Source organism: Canis lupus, chromosome 1, assembly GCF_048164855.1.
Source record: "Canis lupus baileyi chromosome 1, mCanLup2.hap1, whole genome shotgun sequence".
Classification (NCBI taxonomy): Eukaryota; Metazoa; Chordata; class Mammalia; order Carnivora; family Canidae; genus Canis; species Canis lupus.
In genome coordinates, this window is record NC_132838.1 from 37,147,904 (window position 1) to 37,161,094 (window position 13,191).

General features: G+C 37.7%; 1 long non-coding RNA gene across 6 annotated transcripts in view; it reads left to right on the top strand.

Annotated features, from left to right (window-relative positions):
* The first annotated feature begins 12,142 nt into the window (after positions 1-12,142).
* The window catches only part of LOC140633725 (uncharacterized), a 106,007-nt gene continuing 104,958 nt past the window's right edge, over positions 12,143-13,191 (top strand). For all 6 annotated transcript variants that reach the window (XR_012031323.1, XR_012031314.1, XR_012031328.1 and 3 more), the window contains exon 1: positions 12,143-12,418. This is a non-coding gene — a long non-coding RNA (uncharacterized lncRNA). The remainder of the gene's footprint in view (positions 12,419-13,191) is intronic.

Below are 13,191 nucleotides of genomic sequence, written 5' to 3' on the forward strand. Positions count from 1 at the left end.
AGCTTCTTCCCCAAATAAGGATAAGAATAAAGATATTTGCCTTAGACGGTTACTGTGAAATAACAACAGTGCAGGAGAAAAATGAATGTGAAAGCATTTTACAAAGCGAAAATTTCACTAAAAATGCATAGATAGGTTCATTAGTTTTCAATTACATTTTGGTGTGGTGAGTTAGTTTCCTTGGGGTGATTGCACATACAAATATTTGACCCATGCAAAATATGTCTGGAATTAATGGTGCAAGAGAACTTCTATTCACTTGCTTTCCCTAAATCTCTTCAAATAAATAAGTGACTAATCTATTTACACCTGAAACCAGTATGGCCCTCAATTCTCTTTGGAATGTGTCTATTTCTTTGCACAAATAGACTGCCTTGTTCTAGAAGATATAATACAGAGCATAGCATAGAATTATAGAATCATAGAATGTTAAAGTAAAATAATCCTCATATGTATTTCTAAGGATGGCAAAATTGCAATTTAAATCACTGCTTCCCTATCCTTTGACCATGTTTGATGGAAAACATCACCTATCCAAGACATTGGAGTACACTTTTCTACTAAACTATTACATAGCTTCAAATCCTTTTCTTAAATCCTTTAATCCTTTTCTTTGTAGTATTCATGTAGCTTGCCATCCAGTTTTAGTGAGTAAATTTCATTTCCCATCTGTGATTTTAGTTAAAGCCCCTCATTATTCATGTGGAAAAACTGAGACACTGAAAATTAGTCCAACAGTGCTTAATGTTTTCAGTAGGTGCTAAAACTATCCAAGCACATAGTTGATTCCATTACTATTCCTGTGTAAAATTAATGTGCTTGTTATGAATGTGTGTGTCATCTCCCTGATATCTCCCCACAACCTATGTCCAGATCATATAGATGATTCCTCGTTTGAAGTATTTCTTTTTGATTGAAGATACACCTAGAGAAGCTAGAGATGGCATTCATCTAACAAATCTTTCTTGATCAACATTGGCAGTATTGAGGCATTGTTTCCTTAGAGATATGGCTCTTGTCTTTTGCCTAATAATTAATTATTAAGTGAGTAAAATTAAAGTGAGGACAGGGATTATTAGATTCTTATAATCTGTTGTTTATTATATTACAACTAAGATCTTCCATTTTTAAATCTCTTTGAAGTTCTGAAAAAGACAAGCAGAGAGGTCTCTTCTCCTTTGATCTTCTTAAGGACAGTGATACATTAAGGGATGCTATCATTTCTCTGGCTGCCAAAATAAGATACTAATAACACTGTAATCTCTCTAAACATAATATCCCTCCTACAATATCTTCCTTTGACTAGCATAATTGAGTATTCACAGGGGCCTCTTAATGAAACTTCCCATGTTTGTGGTCACTTTTGTTTCATTTAATTAGCAGTCTGCATGAATAAGGAAAGGAAAATGTCAACTCATTTCTAAGAATGGATGAAACTGAAGGTACCTAAATTAGAAGACTCACTTTCCTTTTGGGCTAAGCAAGCCCCAAATACAAGAGCCCTCATGTTACAATATATCTTGTCACCTAATCTTACCTATAAATTTGCAAACCTTTCATCAGACTACTCTTGTAACAAGATGCCAAATTGGACTCTTCCTATCTCAATGTTAATTGAGGCCAAAGACAGTAAGTGCTAGGTGCCTCCTTCAAACGTGAATTTTAACTCAAACTACTATGGTTGAATTCACTCTTAAACCACACTGAAGTTCTAAAACTTGTTCAGTTTTTGAAGGTAAAGAGAATTGGAGAGGATTTCTTTGGAGAAATCCACCCTTTTGAGATTGTTCTATCAAAAGAGAAAAGCATGTGTGTATAGGGGGCAGTGCTTCCTAATCCCAAATCTAGTGAGAGGAACTCCAATGAGATTACATTGAGAGCTTGGTATGGAATCTTTGAAGGTGTAGGACACAGATGCATGAGGTTTGGTTCATGCTTGAGGAAGCTAAGGTGGCTGGTGGCATGGAAGTGGACTGTATCTGGTAAAGTACTACCTGCCTTCCTGCAGATCAGAGAGCATGAATTCTAGGGACCAAATGTGGAGCCCACACAGGTAATGTCAGCCTGAGATAATTTTTTAAAGGGCTTTAAAGGGATTTCCAATTACAGTAGTACGAAAAAAACTGGTGAATCCTCTCAAACAAGCCGGACAGAATTTGAAAGAATTCTTTCTTTCTTTCTTTCTTTCTTTCTTTCTTTCTTTCTTTCTTTCTTTCTTTCTTTCTTTCTTTTCTTCTTTCTTCTTTCAAGAAAGTTAGGGCTCTGAGCCAGAGAGCCCAAATTGTGTGGACCACAATTTGAAAAGCAAATATTCTTCAAAAACAGGAATGCTCTGCATAAAAATAGCAGAAGTGTATGGCCTTTTTGCTTGAGCTACTTTCATTCTCTCTCCCACCCAGTAGAGTTAGCAATAAATGTTGGTTTACCAGCTAGGAGGTGGTCAAAAAACCCAGCAGCTTTATTGTCAGATGGGACAGAATCTATTTGGGGAAGGTGACAAAAATCAATAGCCATGTCAAACAAAACTGAAAAATTTGGCAGAAAATAAGTAGAGAAGAACTGTACATTTATTTGCCCAGGCTTGTGGTCCTAGTTAAGGTGAGCAGTGGACTAGCTGAGGAAGTCCTGGAAAAGAAAGATCTATTAAAGGACTGAAAAGCTCTCCATACTTCCTTTATTTACTAGGAAACTATTTATCCCAGCTTTATTGCAGTAGAAACTGTAAATCAAGAGACCTGAGAAATTGCTGCAACTTGAAATGTACTTGCCAGGGGCTCCTGGGTGGCTCAGTCCATTGCGCATCTGCCTGTGGCTTGGGTTGTGATCCCAGTGCTCTGGGATTGATCTCTGTATGGGGCTCCCTGCTCAGTGGGGGAGTCTGCTTCTCCTTCTCCCTCTGCCTCTCCCTCTCCATTCATGCTCTGTCTCTGGCTTTCTCAATCTCAAATAAATAAATAAAATCTTTAAAAAGAAAGAAAGAAGAAAGAAAGAATGAATAAATGAACTACTCTTGCCAGTCCATATACAGATCAATAAGCAGAAGGCATCAACCCAAATGACTGGGTTATCACTAAGCTATGCAGCCACAAAGATGACCTATAACAATAAAAATTGAGAAAAGTGAACCAAATCATCAGTAGGTGCACATTGTGGGCAGGCAAGCATTGCCATTTATATCCAGGCAAATGAAAACAAATCTCAAAGAAATAAAACAGAATCCATGGTTGCTATAATTGGTTATCTAAATTGTCCTGTTTTTAACCAAAAATTATAAGACATGTACAGAAATAGGAAAATGTGACCCTTACTTTACTCAAGGAAAGACACTCAAGAAACAATAGAAACCCACCCTTAGTAGGCCCATCTATGGGCTTTCATAGACAGATTTCAAAGCAGATATTATAAATATGCTCAGAGAACTAGGGAAAAAGACTATAACAATGACTCAGCAAACAGAAAACATGAGAATAGAAACTCTAAAAAAGAAAAAACAAATAAAATTCTAGAATTAAAAATTGCAAAAACTGAAATGAGGAATTCACAGGGTGGGCTCAAGAGCAGATTTGAGATGGCAAGAGAAATTATTTACAGAGTAAACTTGACATTGGATAAATCTGCAGAACAGAGAGAAAAAAGATGGAAGAAAAACGAACAGTCTTAGCATCTGGTGGGATAATGTCAGTGTACTAATATACTTGTGATGGGCCTCCCAGAAAGAAAGGAAAGAGAAAACAGTATTTGAAGAAATAATGGCTGAAAAATTCCCCATCTGAAGAAAACAGTTATTTTCAATTCCAAAGAGTTCAACAGATGTCAAGTGAGATAATCACAAAAGACCTAATTCTGGGGCTTCATGGTACAACTGATGGATGATAAAAACAAAGAGAAAGTACTGAAAGTATCAAGAAAAAGGTGACTCATTACATGTAGGGGAGTTTCAATATAATGAATGGTTGACTTCTCATCCAAAACAATGGAGTCCAAAAAAAATGTTGAGAAAATGAAGAGAAAAATAACTGTGCATTAAGATTTTTGTATCCAAAGAAATTCTCTTTCAAAAGTGAAAGAAAGCTATCTCCAGATAAAAACTGGGGAAATTTGTTGTTGACAGACATGTCGTACTAGAAATTCTAAAGGAACTCCTTCAGGCTGAAAGGAAATATCAGACAGTGACTTGAATTCACAGGAAGAAATGCAATAAATATGTGAGCATATATAAGACTGTATTGCGTGTATTTATATGTATGTATGTGTGTGTGTATGTGTGTGTGTGTGTGTGTGTGTTTGTGTATTCCTCTCTTTTACAGAGATGTTGGCCTGCCAGTGAGGAGCCAGCCAGTGAAAAGGCAGGATGGTAAACTCAAGGGGAATCAAGAGTAGTTAGTTGGGCACAGGACCCTGTGAATGACGAGGATTGCAATCAGAGGGGCCCACAAGGAGGATCTGTGAAGAAGGCACAAAAGTGCCCTTGAGAAAAGAATAAGCTTTAAATACTTGCCAGATTTAGAGAGCATGAAGCCAGCTTTAGACAGGAATAGTCAAGTCAGAAATTTCCAATCCCTCCCTACTCCTCCTTTCACCTGGCTCTACTTTCATTCTGGCAAGGGTTGAAGAAGCAGTTAGCGGGTGGGGAGAAAGAGAGAAGAAGCCAACCACACCCCTTCCAAGTGGTAGACGGCCCACCTATAACAAGCTCTGACTCAAGACAAGGAGAGAGACAAGCCTCGCCTTCTAATGGGAATTGAATTGTGGACTGATATAGAACTGGACAGTTTTGATTACTGGCTTGTCTGTGAATGAAAGGATCTATAGAGCTGTTCACTACCTGAGAAAGGACAGAAGAGTTTCGAGTCTGCTTACCCAGGAGCAGAGGACATTCTACCCCTTGCCCTTACCCCACAGGTTTAAAGAGTAAATGGGAGCCAAAAGTAATGTTCCTTTTATAAATTCATCTCATCCTTCCCGTGTGTTACACATAAATGGTATCCTTGCTTGTTCTTTGCCATCATTGAGATCTCCAAAACCTCAATTCATTTTTTTCTTCCTGTTCATTCTTCCTATGATTTTTCACTTTCTTAGCTATTCAAAGCAGTTCTCAGAATTTGTTACTTCAACCAAACTCTTCCCTATGTGTTTAATGATTACCTCTGTTTGTCCATCACACAAATCTTGAATCAATCTCGCCTTAGAGAAAATCCCCCACCTGAGTTCTTGGCACCAGGATTACTTAGTGGCCTCCAGTTTCAGATGGGCCATTTATACACTCATCAAGACTTTCATCTGCCTCTAGTCAGTTTCCTTTCCCATTCACTCCATGGTTATCACAGATGTTAACCACACTGTTCAAATTTCTTTTTCTATACCAGCTCTTTCCTCTTTTAGCTGGTGAAGAAGCTGCTATCTACCTTTCAAAGATAATTGAAGTTGAAGTGGGATATAAAGAGGAAAAATTTAATGCTCACTCACATTGTGCTTCTTGCCCTCTAGCCTTAGGAAAAGAAGCTTCTATTTATAGCTGAATTTGAGTTCATTCATCCTTTCCCATCTCTTCTATATTTACCCCTCTTCTCTATTTTTAAACTTATTCTCTTCACTGTCTTCTGAGCATCTTATGCACATGCTAAAGGTGTTCTCACTTTAAAATTATCCCTTCTGTCAGACCCTGTATTCCTTCACATAAAGCCCTATATCAGGGCACCCTTTTACAACCAAGTCTATTGAAAAGGGGTCTCTATTTTCTGTCTATATTTTTTTAGAACCCATAACTTTCCTCCTTAAAATAGATGTTTACACCTTGTATTTGACAAATAAAATATATTTTCTCATTAGCCCTGTGAGATTGGATACTGTTGATGACTCTTCCTACTGTAGACTCTCTCCTCCTGTGAGGACCTTCTGGGACCCCACTCTCTTCTGGTTATCTTTCTTCCTCCCTGATGCTTCATTCCCTTTGCCCACCCCCTTATTTCTGAGAGTTCTGTTATTAGAGTTTTATTCTTTTACTCTATTTTTTCTGTCTAAATGATGGCATCTGATCTCAAAGTTTTAACTGTGGACTTGTATAACCTGGGTCCCTGGACCGGAGAGCTGTGTATCCAAGTGCTTGGACTTCTTTGCTTGGATTTCCATCTCCCAAGCACTACAAAGTGTCTAACAGTCATCTTATCTCATCCCAGCACATGTACCATGCTTATCTTGGTAAATGGCATCCCCTATCATTTTACTATTGAAACCATTTACCTGAGATGAATTCTCACCTATGTAATTTACTTATTTTTATCTACTCATATTCAATTGATTTTCATATCATATAGATTTTACCACCTTGGCATTTAGCCTATAGTTCTTAACCTCTTCTGTAAAAGTCTCAGTCTAGACCCTCAAAGCTCTAATGAGCAATTACTACATTCTGTTTCTACAACTCTGCCAGACAAATGTTTTAAAATGCACTGTCTTTAATCTCCATGGCTTTCAAGTTAAAGCCTAAATTTTTTATCAGATTTATAAGGTCTTGCATAATATAGTCTCTGCCTCTCTCTCACACACTGTTCCCTACCTCCCTGGATGCAATCCTTGCTCCTTACCTTCCCAAAATAGCTTAGGTCTTTTTATCTTCACTCAACTATTTGTTCTTATTCAAATCTACTATGTGTTTCATGCCTCAGTCCCCACAGCATGCTATCCCCACTGCTCCTATGCCTTCCCCTATTGGCCCCTTACGCTTCAAGTCTCAAAACTTTCTCTTCTTCATTTCTGCTTCCTCCCTTATTGCTGTTTTCACTCTAATCTATAAAAATACTGTTGTGTCACCTGGGATTCAGGCGGGTTTCCTGTAAGGTTCTTGGGGGCAGAACCTCATCTCATACATTATTGTATATATAACACAGAGCATAGTGCCTGGCACATGGTAGGCATTTATCAATATGTCTTCAACATAACTGAGTACTAGCAATAAGTTGCTCTGTGTCTATATAGCACACTTTTTTTTTTTACCAGTCATATTCTTTCAGGCTCTGTGTGGGGGTCAGGACTGACAGCCCATATTTAAATAGGTCCAATTTCATCACTTGCAGCCAAGTTGCAGGTGGACTCCTAGATCTTTCTTTGGATTACTACTAAGATCCTTTAGTGAGCACTCAGGCAGTCAGTTAAAGTGGAACATGTTATACGCCATTATTGTTTCTCTTATTTATGTATCTATTTTAAAAATAAATAATCAAGAATTTTGGAATACATGCTGTATAAACTCAGTCAATATTTTAGTGTGTGGCACAGTGCAGGTCATCTAAGCTTCTTAAATTAACTGGCCTAGGGCTATGTCTTCATTTTTTTCTAGAAAAACAAAGGCATGTGGGGTTCGATGACTTGCCAAAGAAGGTTTCTAAGTTTTTGGTGAAGTAGAAAGAAATGCTTGCTTTTCTTATATCCAGGCCTGGACCCCTTCCCATGTCCTTTTTAAATGAACCAGAAAATGAAATTGAGGTGTAATAGAAACATTCTTCTCATATTGCTAGTTTTTTAGATTTAATTTTTTTTTACTTCATTCATTCTCTTATCACCCAGTCCATCAAACAATATTGGCTGACTAACTACCCTTTACATAAGACATGGTGCTACAGATGACTTACAGCCACCCAGAGCTGATCTTAAATCTCACCCTGCCACCTAGAAGCTGTGGGATCTTGGACCAATTGGTAACCCTCCTTAAGTCCCATTTTCCTACCAAGTAGAATGGGTTTGGAGGAATTATAAAAAGTGTGATTGACTCTGACCCTAAAGATTTGTTCTTTAACTGGATGCATGTGCATGGTAATCCATAGAATAACAATGCCATAGCATAAAGGTATCATTGCTGGGCTGCAGTTCCGTGTGAGGTAGTTAGGGTACAGGAGAAGGGAAGGGTCAGCTGGAATCCCAAAATTGTGAAGTTGTGAATAGAAGCCACTGATTTCTTTTTTGTAAACTTTAAGTGCCTTCTTGGCTCAGTGATGGTAGAAGAAATTGCCCTCTTTAAATCTCTTCCCATCCTCACTTGTTTTCCTCTATTGCCTCTCTCTGTGGTGGCTGTCCTCCTTTAACCCAAGTCTTTTATATGGTGCTTATTTTTCACAAACTATTAGCCTGTCATGCAGGCTTATTTTCTACCTTCTCCTTCTTTAGAACTTGGAAAGCTCATTGGTCTAGTTGATAAAGCCATGGCTTGAAGCTCCAGAATTCTAGAGATCTAATCCCGGGACAGAAAATCTATGGTGAACTCAGGGAAAGAAGCTGTTATCACTGTATTTTGTTTTACTGACTTTGTAGATTCGATATAAGTATAACCTGAAGAATGGATGTCAGATACTCTGCTTAAGTATTGATAATTCAAGATAGTTTATGTATTGAACACATATTAATAAAACAACCTTTTGAAAGTAGAGTCCCTTCTATGGATTGATTCCTTTTTTGTTTGTCCCACCATACCTTTGAAAATTGTCAAGAGAGATACATTCTATAGCTACAACACAAATAATGTTGATGAAGGAAGGCTGCTTAGCAAAACATCTGAGTTTCCCCTGCATGGTTTCTTCTGTTCCTGACCCCAACATCCACCCCAAACATCAAGGGGCAAGTCATACTCCATTTGTGAAGCAAATGCTTCCCTTTATTTGAAGTATAGTCAGGATATACCAAACGCCTGGGTTGTTTTTTCTTAGTAGCAGGGAAAACCAGGTAAATGGAAGGGGTGGTCCAAGCACTAATCTCTCTGTCAATCTAGGCAAAAGTGAGTTAAGAAAAGATATCACAAAAGAGTTGGTGACACTCTTCCTTACCCTATAGTGCTCATGTTGAGAGGCATGGATTTCTGAGCAAGCAAAGTTCTTTTTTTTCTTAAAGATATTTATTTATTTATTTAGTTAGTTAGTTAGTTAGTTAGTTAGTTAGTTGTTAGCTAGTTAGTTAGTTATGAGAAACAGAGAGAGGCAGATACATAGGCAGAGGGAGAAGCAGGGTCCATGCAGGGAGCCTGATGCAGGGAGCCTGATGCAGGGCTCTATCCCAGAACCTCAGGATCATGACCTGAGCCAAACGCAGATGCTAAACTAATGAGCCACCCATGTGCCCTAGAAAGGTTCTTTTTAACAACTACTTTCTTCTAGCATTAGAAATAAAGAGACTAAAATCTTGAGATAATCCTTGGGAGAAAGTAGAGTAATACAACTCTTATTCTTGATGCCAAGTAATTGTTTTGCCTTCTGGATTATGGCTATGAAAAATTTGTGAGACCCTAGTTGGTGATGATTTTCAGGCATGTCTCTTCAGCTCCCTAAAAATCCTCATGGACTTGATTCATTGAAGATTCATTAAAAATCCTTAATTATGAAAAAAAATCTTTAATTATGGCCAATTATAATTTAGGTAAATGGCTTGGAAAAATGTATCATAGAATTTAGGAATATAGAAATAAGCAGAAATTATGAAATTTAGGGAAAGCATGGTGAAAGGATGATTTACTTAGAAGTAAATAGTGCAAAATGGGACAAAAATCTTCCATATTCAAGGATAAGATGACCTGATAAGGCCAAGGCCAAGCAAAAAAAAAAAAAAAAAAAGCAATATTGATTAAAGTAGTTACTGATGAGCTTTGGGACATTCTTCAAGTACATTCACTTCTGTTATCCAATGCCATTGCAAATACAAAGGACACTGTGATATGTCTGTGAATCATTCATGAAGTGACGTTAAAATGTTCTCTTTAATTAGTGATGACAACCGGCTGGCCAGTTTAAGGGCCTCAGTGGACTGGATTAGATTAAGTCCACCAGGGAGAGTGTTCCATAACCCAGCACATGGGAGAAAGTCCTCCCACCTCATCAGAGCTTCAGTGAGAGTAAACTCTATGTCTGAGCTGGCTGGGAAAAAAAAAAAAAAAGAAAAAGAAAACAGCCTTTTGACTTTTAGAAGAGACTTTTTAAAAGTGGGCATAATTGGAGCAATGCATTTTCTAGGAGAATGAGACATAAAGGAAATTGACTCCACAGAAAGCTAAGGCCTTTTTATATTAAAAAGGAAGAAATGAAAAACAGTGTGCCTGACTCTCCCAGGGATCCAGAGAATGCACTTTTCTAGGGAGTAGAATAAGTATTATGTTTTCGAAATCCCATGTTTTTTTCCCCAGGATGCCAGCCCCGACACAGAGAATCTCTAGACTGAAATTGATGGTACCTGCCTTGTGCCAGTTAAAAATGGCATGGCCTCTTCAGAAGACAATTTGACAGTTTCTTTCAAAGCTAAACATGGTCTTACCATATGATCCAGTGTTTATAATCCTAAGTATCTACCCCAATGAGTTGAAAGTTTACATCCATACAAACCTGCATATGGATATTTATAGCGTTTTTATTCATAACTGCCAAACTTGGAAGCAACCGAAATGTTCTTCAATAGGTGAATGGATAAACAAATTTTGATACATCTACACAATGGGATATTACACAGCAAAAAAATAGAGCTATCAAGCCACAGAAAGACACAGAGGAAACTTAGGTGCATATGGCTAAATGAAAGAAGCCTGTCTGAAAAGACTACATACATAAGATTCCATCTATATGATGTTCTGGAAAAAGACAAAACTACAGACACTAAAAAAGATCAGTGGTTGCCACAACTCAAGGTGGGGGTGGGGTGGGGATGGTATGAATAAATGGAGAACAAGGAATTTTTATAGTAATAAATCTCTTCTGTATGTTACTGTGATGGTGGGTACATGACATGCATTTGCCAAATCTCATAGAACTATACAACACGAAGAGTGGATCTCAATGTGACAGATGGACTTTACTTAATAGTAATATAGGAATATTGTTTCATCAATAGTAACTAATGTAAGATCTAATAATAGAGAAGACTTGGTCGGGGGACTGAGGACTTAAGGGAACTCTCTGTATATTTTGTTCAATTTTTCCATAAACCTTTAATTACTCTAAAAATAAAGTCTATTAAAAAAAAAACTTTGGTATCCTACTGGACTCAGGAGTAGAGATGAGAGAGGGTAGTGGGGTGGCGGGGAGCGGGGGGATCAATGGAAGGAAGACAAAATATCACCTCTTTCCTCAAACAGTATATTAAAGAGTCCAACGTGATCCAAATCACACTTTCTAATTAATGTTAGAATAAACACCAGCTTCTGAGGCTGGAAGAAATCAGCACTAGATTGGGATATGGACCAAAGATCAGTTGCCCAAATATCTCTTGGCCCAAATATTGAAGCAGAGGAATATAGTCTCTTTAATGATGTATTAGTGCCTGATTTTTGACAGAAAGTTATTTGCAAGATGGGCTATGACCTGAGTTATAGAACAGACCATTAAAACTTCAAAAGAAGATTTTTATTATATCCACAGTGCTGGTCAATGTCAGTGAAGGGCAAGTAAGATTTCTGTTCTTGGGAGAAACAGCTGTGCCAGGCTATGACTCTATGTGCCGTCAGAGCATCATACGTTTAAAAGTTGTTTTCCTAAGAGTGAGGATGAGTTGCCCTGTGATAAGCACCCACATTTGCCCAATCTATCCTTGCAGGCTGGCGTTGAGCCTGCATTTTAAGCCCAGACAGGAGACTTGTTTGTTCTTTCTAAGCATTGAGGACAAACCTCAGAGCACAGAACAATCTTTTAAAATATTAAAATCTGGTCATTTAATTCTCCTGCTTAAAACCGTCAAAGCTTCCCAGTGCTCTTAAAGTAATGCTCAACATTTTAAAAGAGCCTCCAAGGTCATACAGTGTATGACATGTATCCACCAGCTTTGTTTTCTGCCACCACGCTTTGCTCACAGTGTGCCAGGCATAGTGACCTTCTCAATGTTCCTTGAATTGTACAAGCTGCTCGTCCTTTCTGGAGCTTCTTTCCTTGGCACACCTCTCCCTCTATACTTATACAACCAATTTCCTCTCTTTATTCAAGTCTTAGATTAAATGTTACTTAAGAGGAAACTCCTTGTCTGAAGTCTCCAAAGGTAGGGGCCTGGGATTTTGTTACTGCACCTGGTACATTTTTATAACCATCATCATGATTGTAATTATTTAGCTATTTTTGTCTTTATTGGACTACAGACTTCATGAGGTTAGGAGTTGTCTCTGTCCCAGACACTGCTCTAACTTTATTCCTTGCTTAGGGTTTGGCACAAATTAGGTGGCTAAGAAATACTTTCTGATGACTGAATGATTGGTAACCATGAGCTTAGTCATTTTAGTCTCATGCTGAGATAGTTCTATGATGAAACTGCATTGCTGGAAGATCCTTGAAGACAAATATTTTAAGCTTAACAAAGGGGATTTGTTTTTAATGTAAAAAGGCAACAGCAGAACTCTAGCAGAAATAAAATTGCAAGAAAAATTCGGTCCTCATGCTTCAGAGAGTAAACCAATCACCATTTCAGGGTAAGTTGAAAGATTTTTTTTTTCCTCATCCATCAAAATATTATAGTTGGCAGACTTCTTTATGAATTCACTTTTCTTCCTCTGAATGATCTTGGATGTGGCCTGGCACATTTCTCAGCGACACTACAAAGCAGAGCATCAGTACATTCCAAAAACAGAGCTGACTGTGTCCCCAGCTTAGTGCAAAAGGTGAATATCCAAAGGGTACCACTTTCTCAAAGAAGGTTTGGCCTACTACTCCTGAAAGCTGAAGGATGCTTGTGGCAAGTTAATTCATTTAGGTTCATATCTAGTGCTATGGTGACCAAGCCCTTTAGAGTTCTGAAGAGGAGAGCTTCTGTTCTTAAAATAAAGGCAGCTGTGTTCCAGCTCCTGAAGAAGATCTCAGAGATGTTCTATCATCTCACAGCTCAGAGGCTCAAAACTCCTCTTTGTAAAGAGGGAGAGAATTTTCTTATTATCGTAGAATTCAGGATCTTGACAATTTTCATGATTAGCTCTTCTGAAACTTGAATGCAAATGAAAAGATATGATGTAGATTATGGTATTTTATGTGTTTATAAATATGCAATATATTAGTGTTTATTAATGCATTAACATTAGGTAGAGATCTTTCTAATATGAACATGTGTGTTCTTCTTATTTAGTAAATTCAATGCCATGGAAATAATCCATTTTTCCTTGAACTGGTGGAATTCTCCATATCTCCATGCTATGAATATTAGTTTTTATTTTCTAGAATTATAATTGCAAATACAGAAACTGTGAAAGAT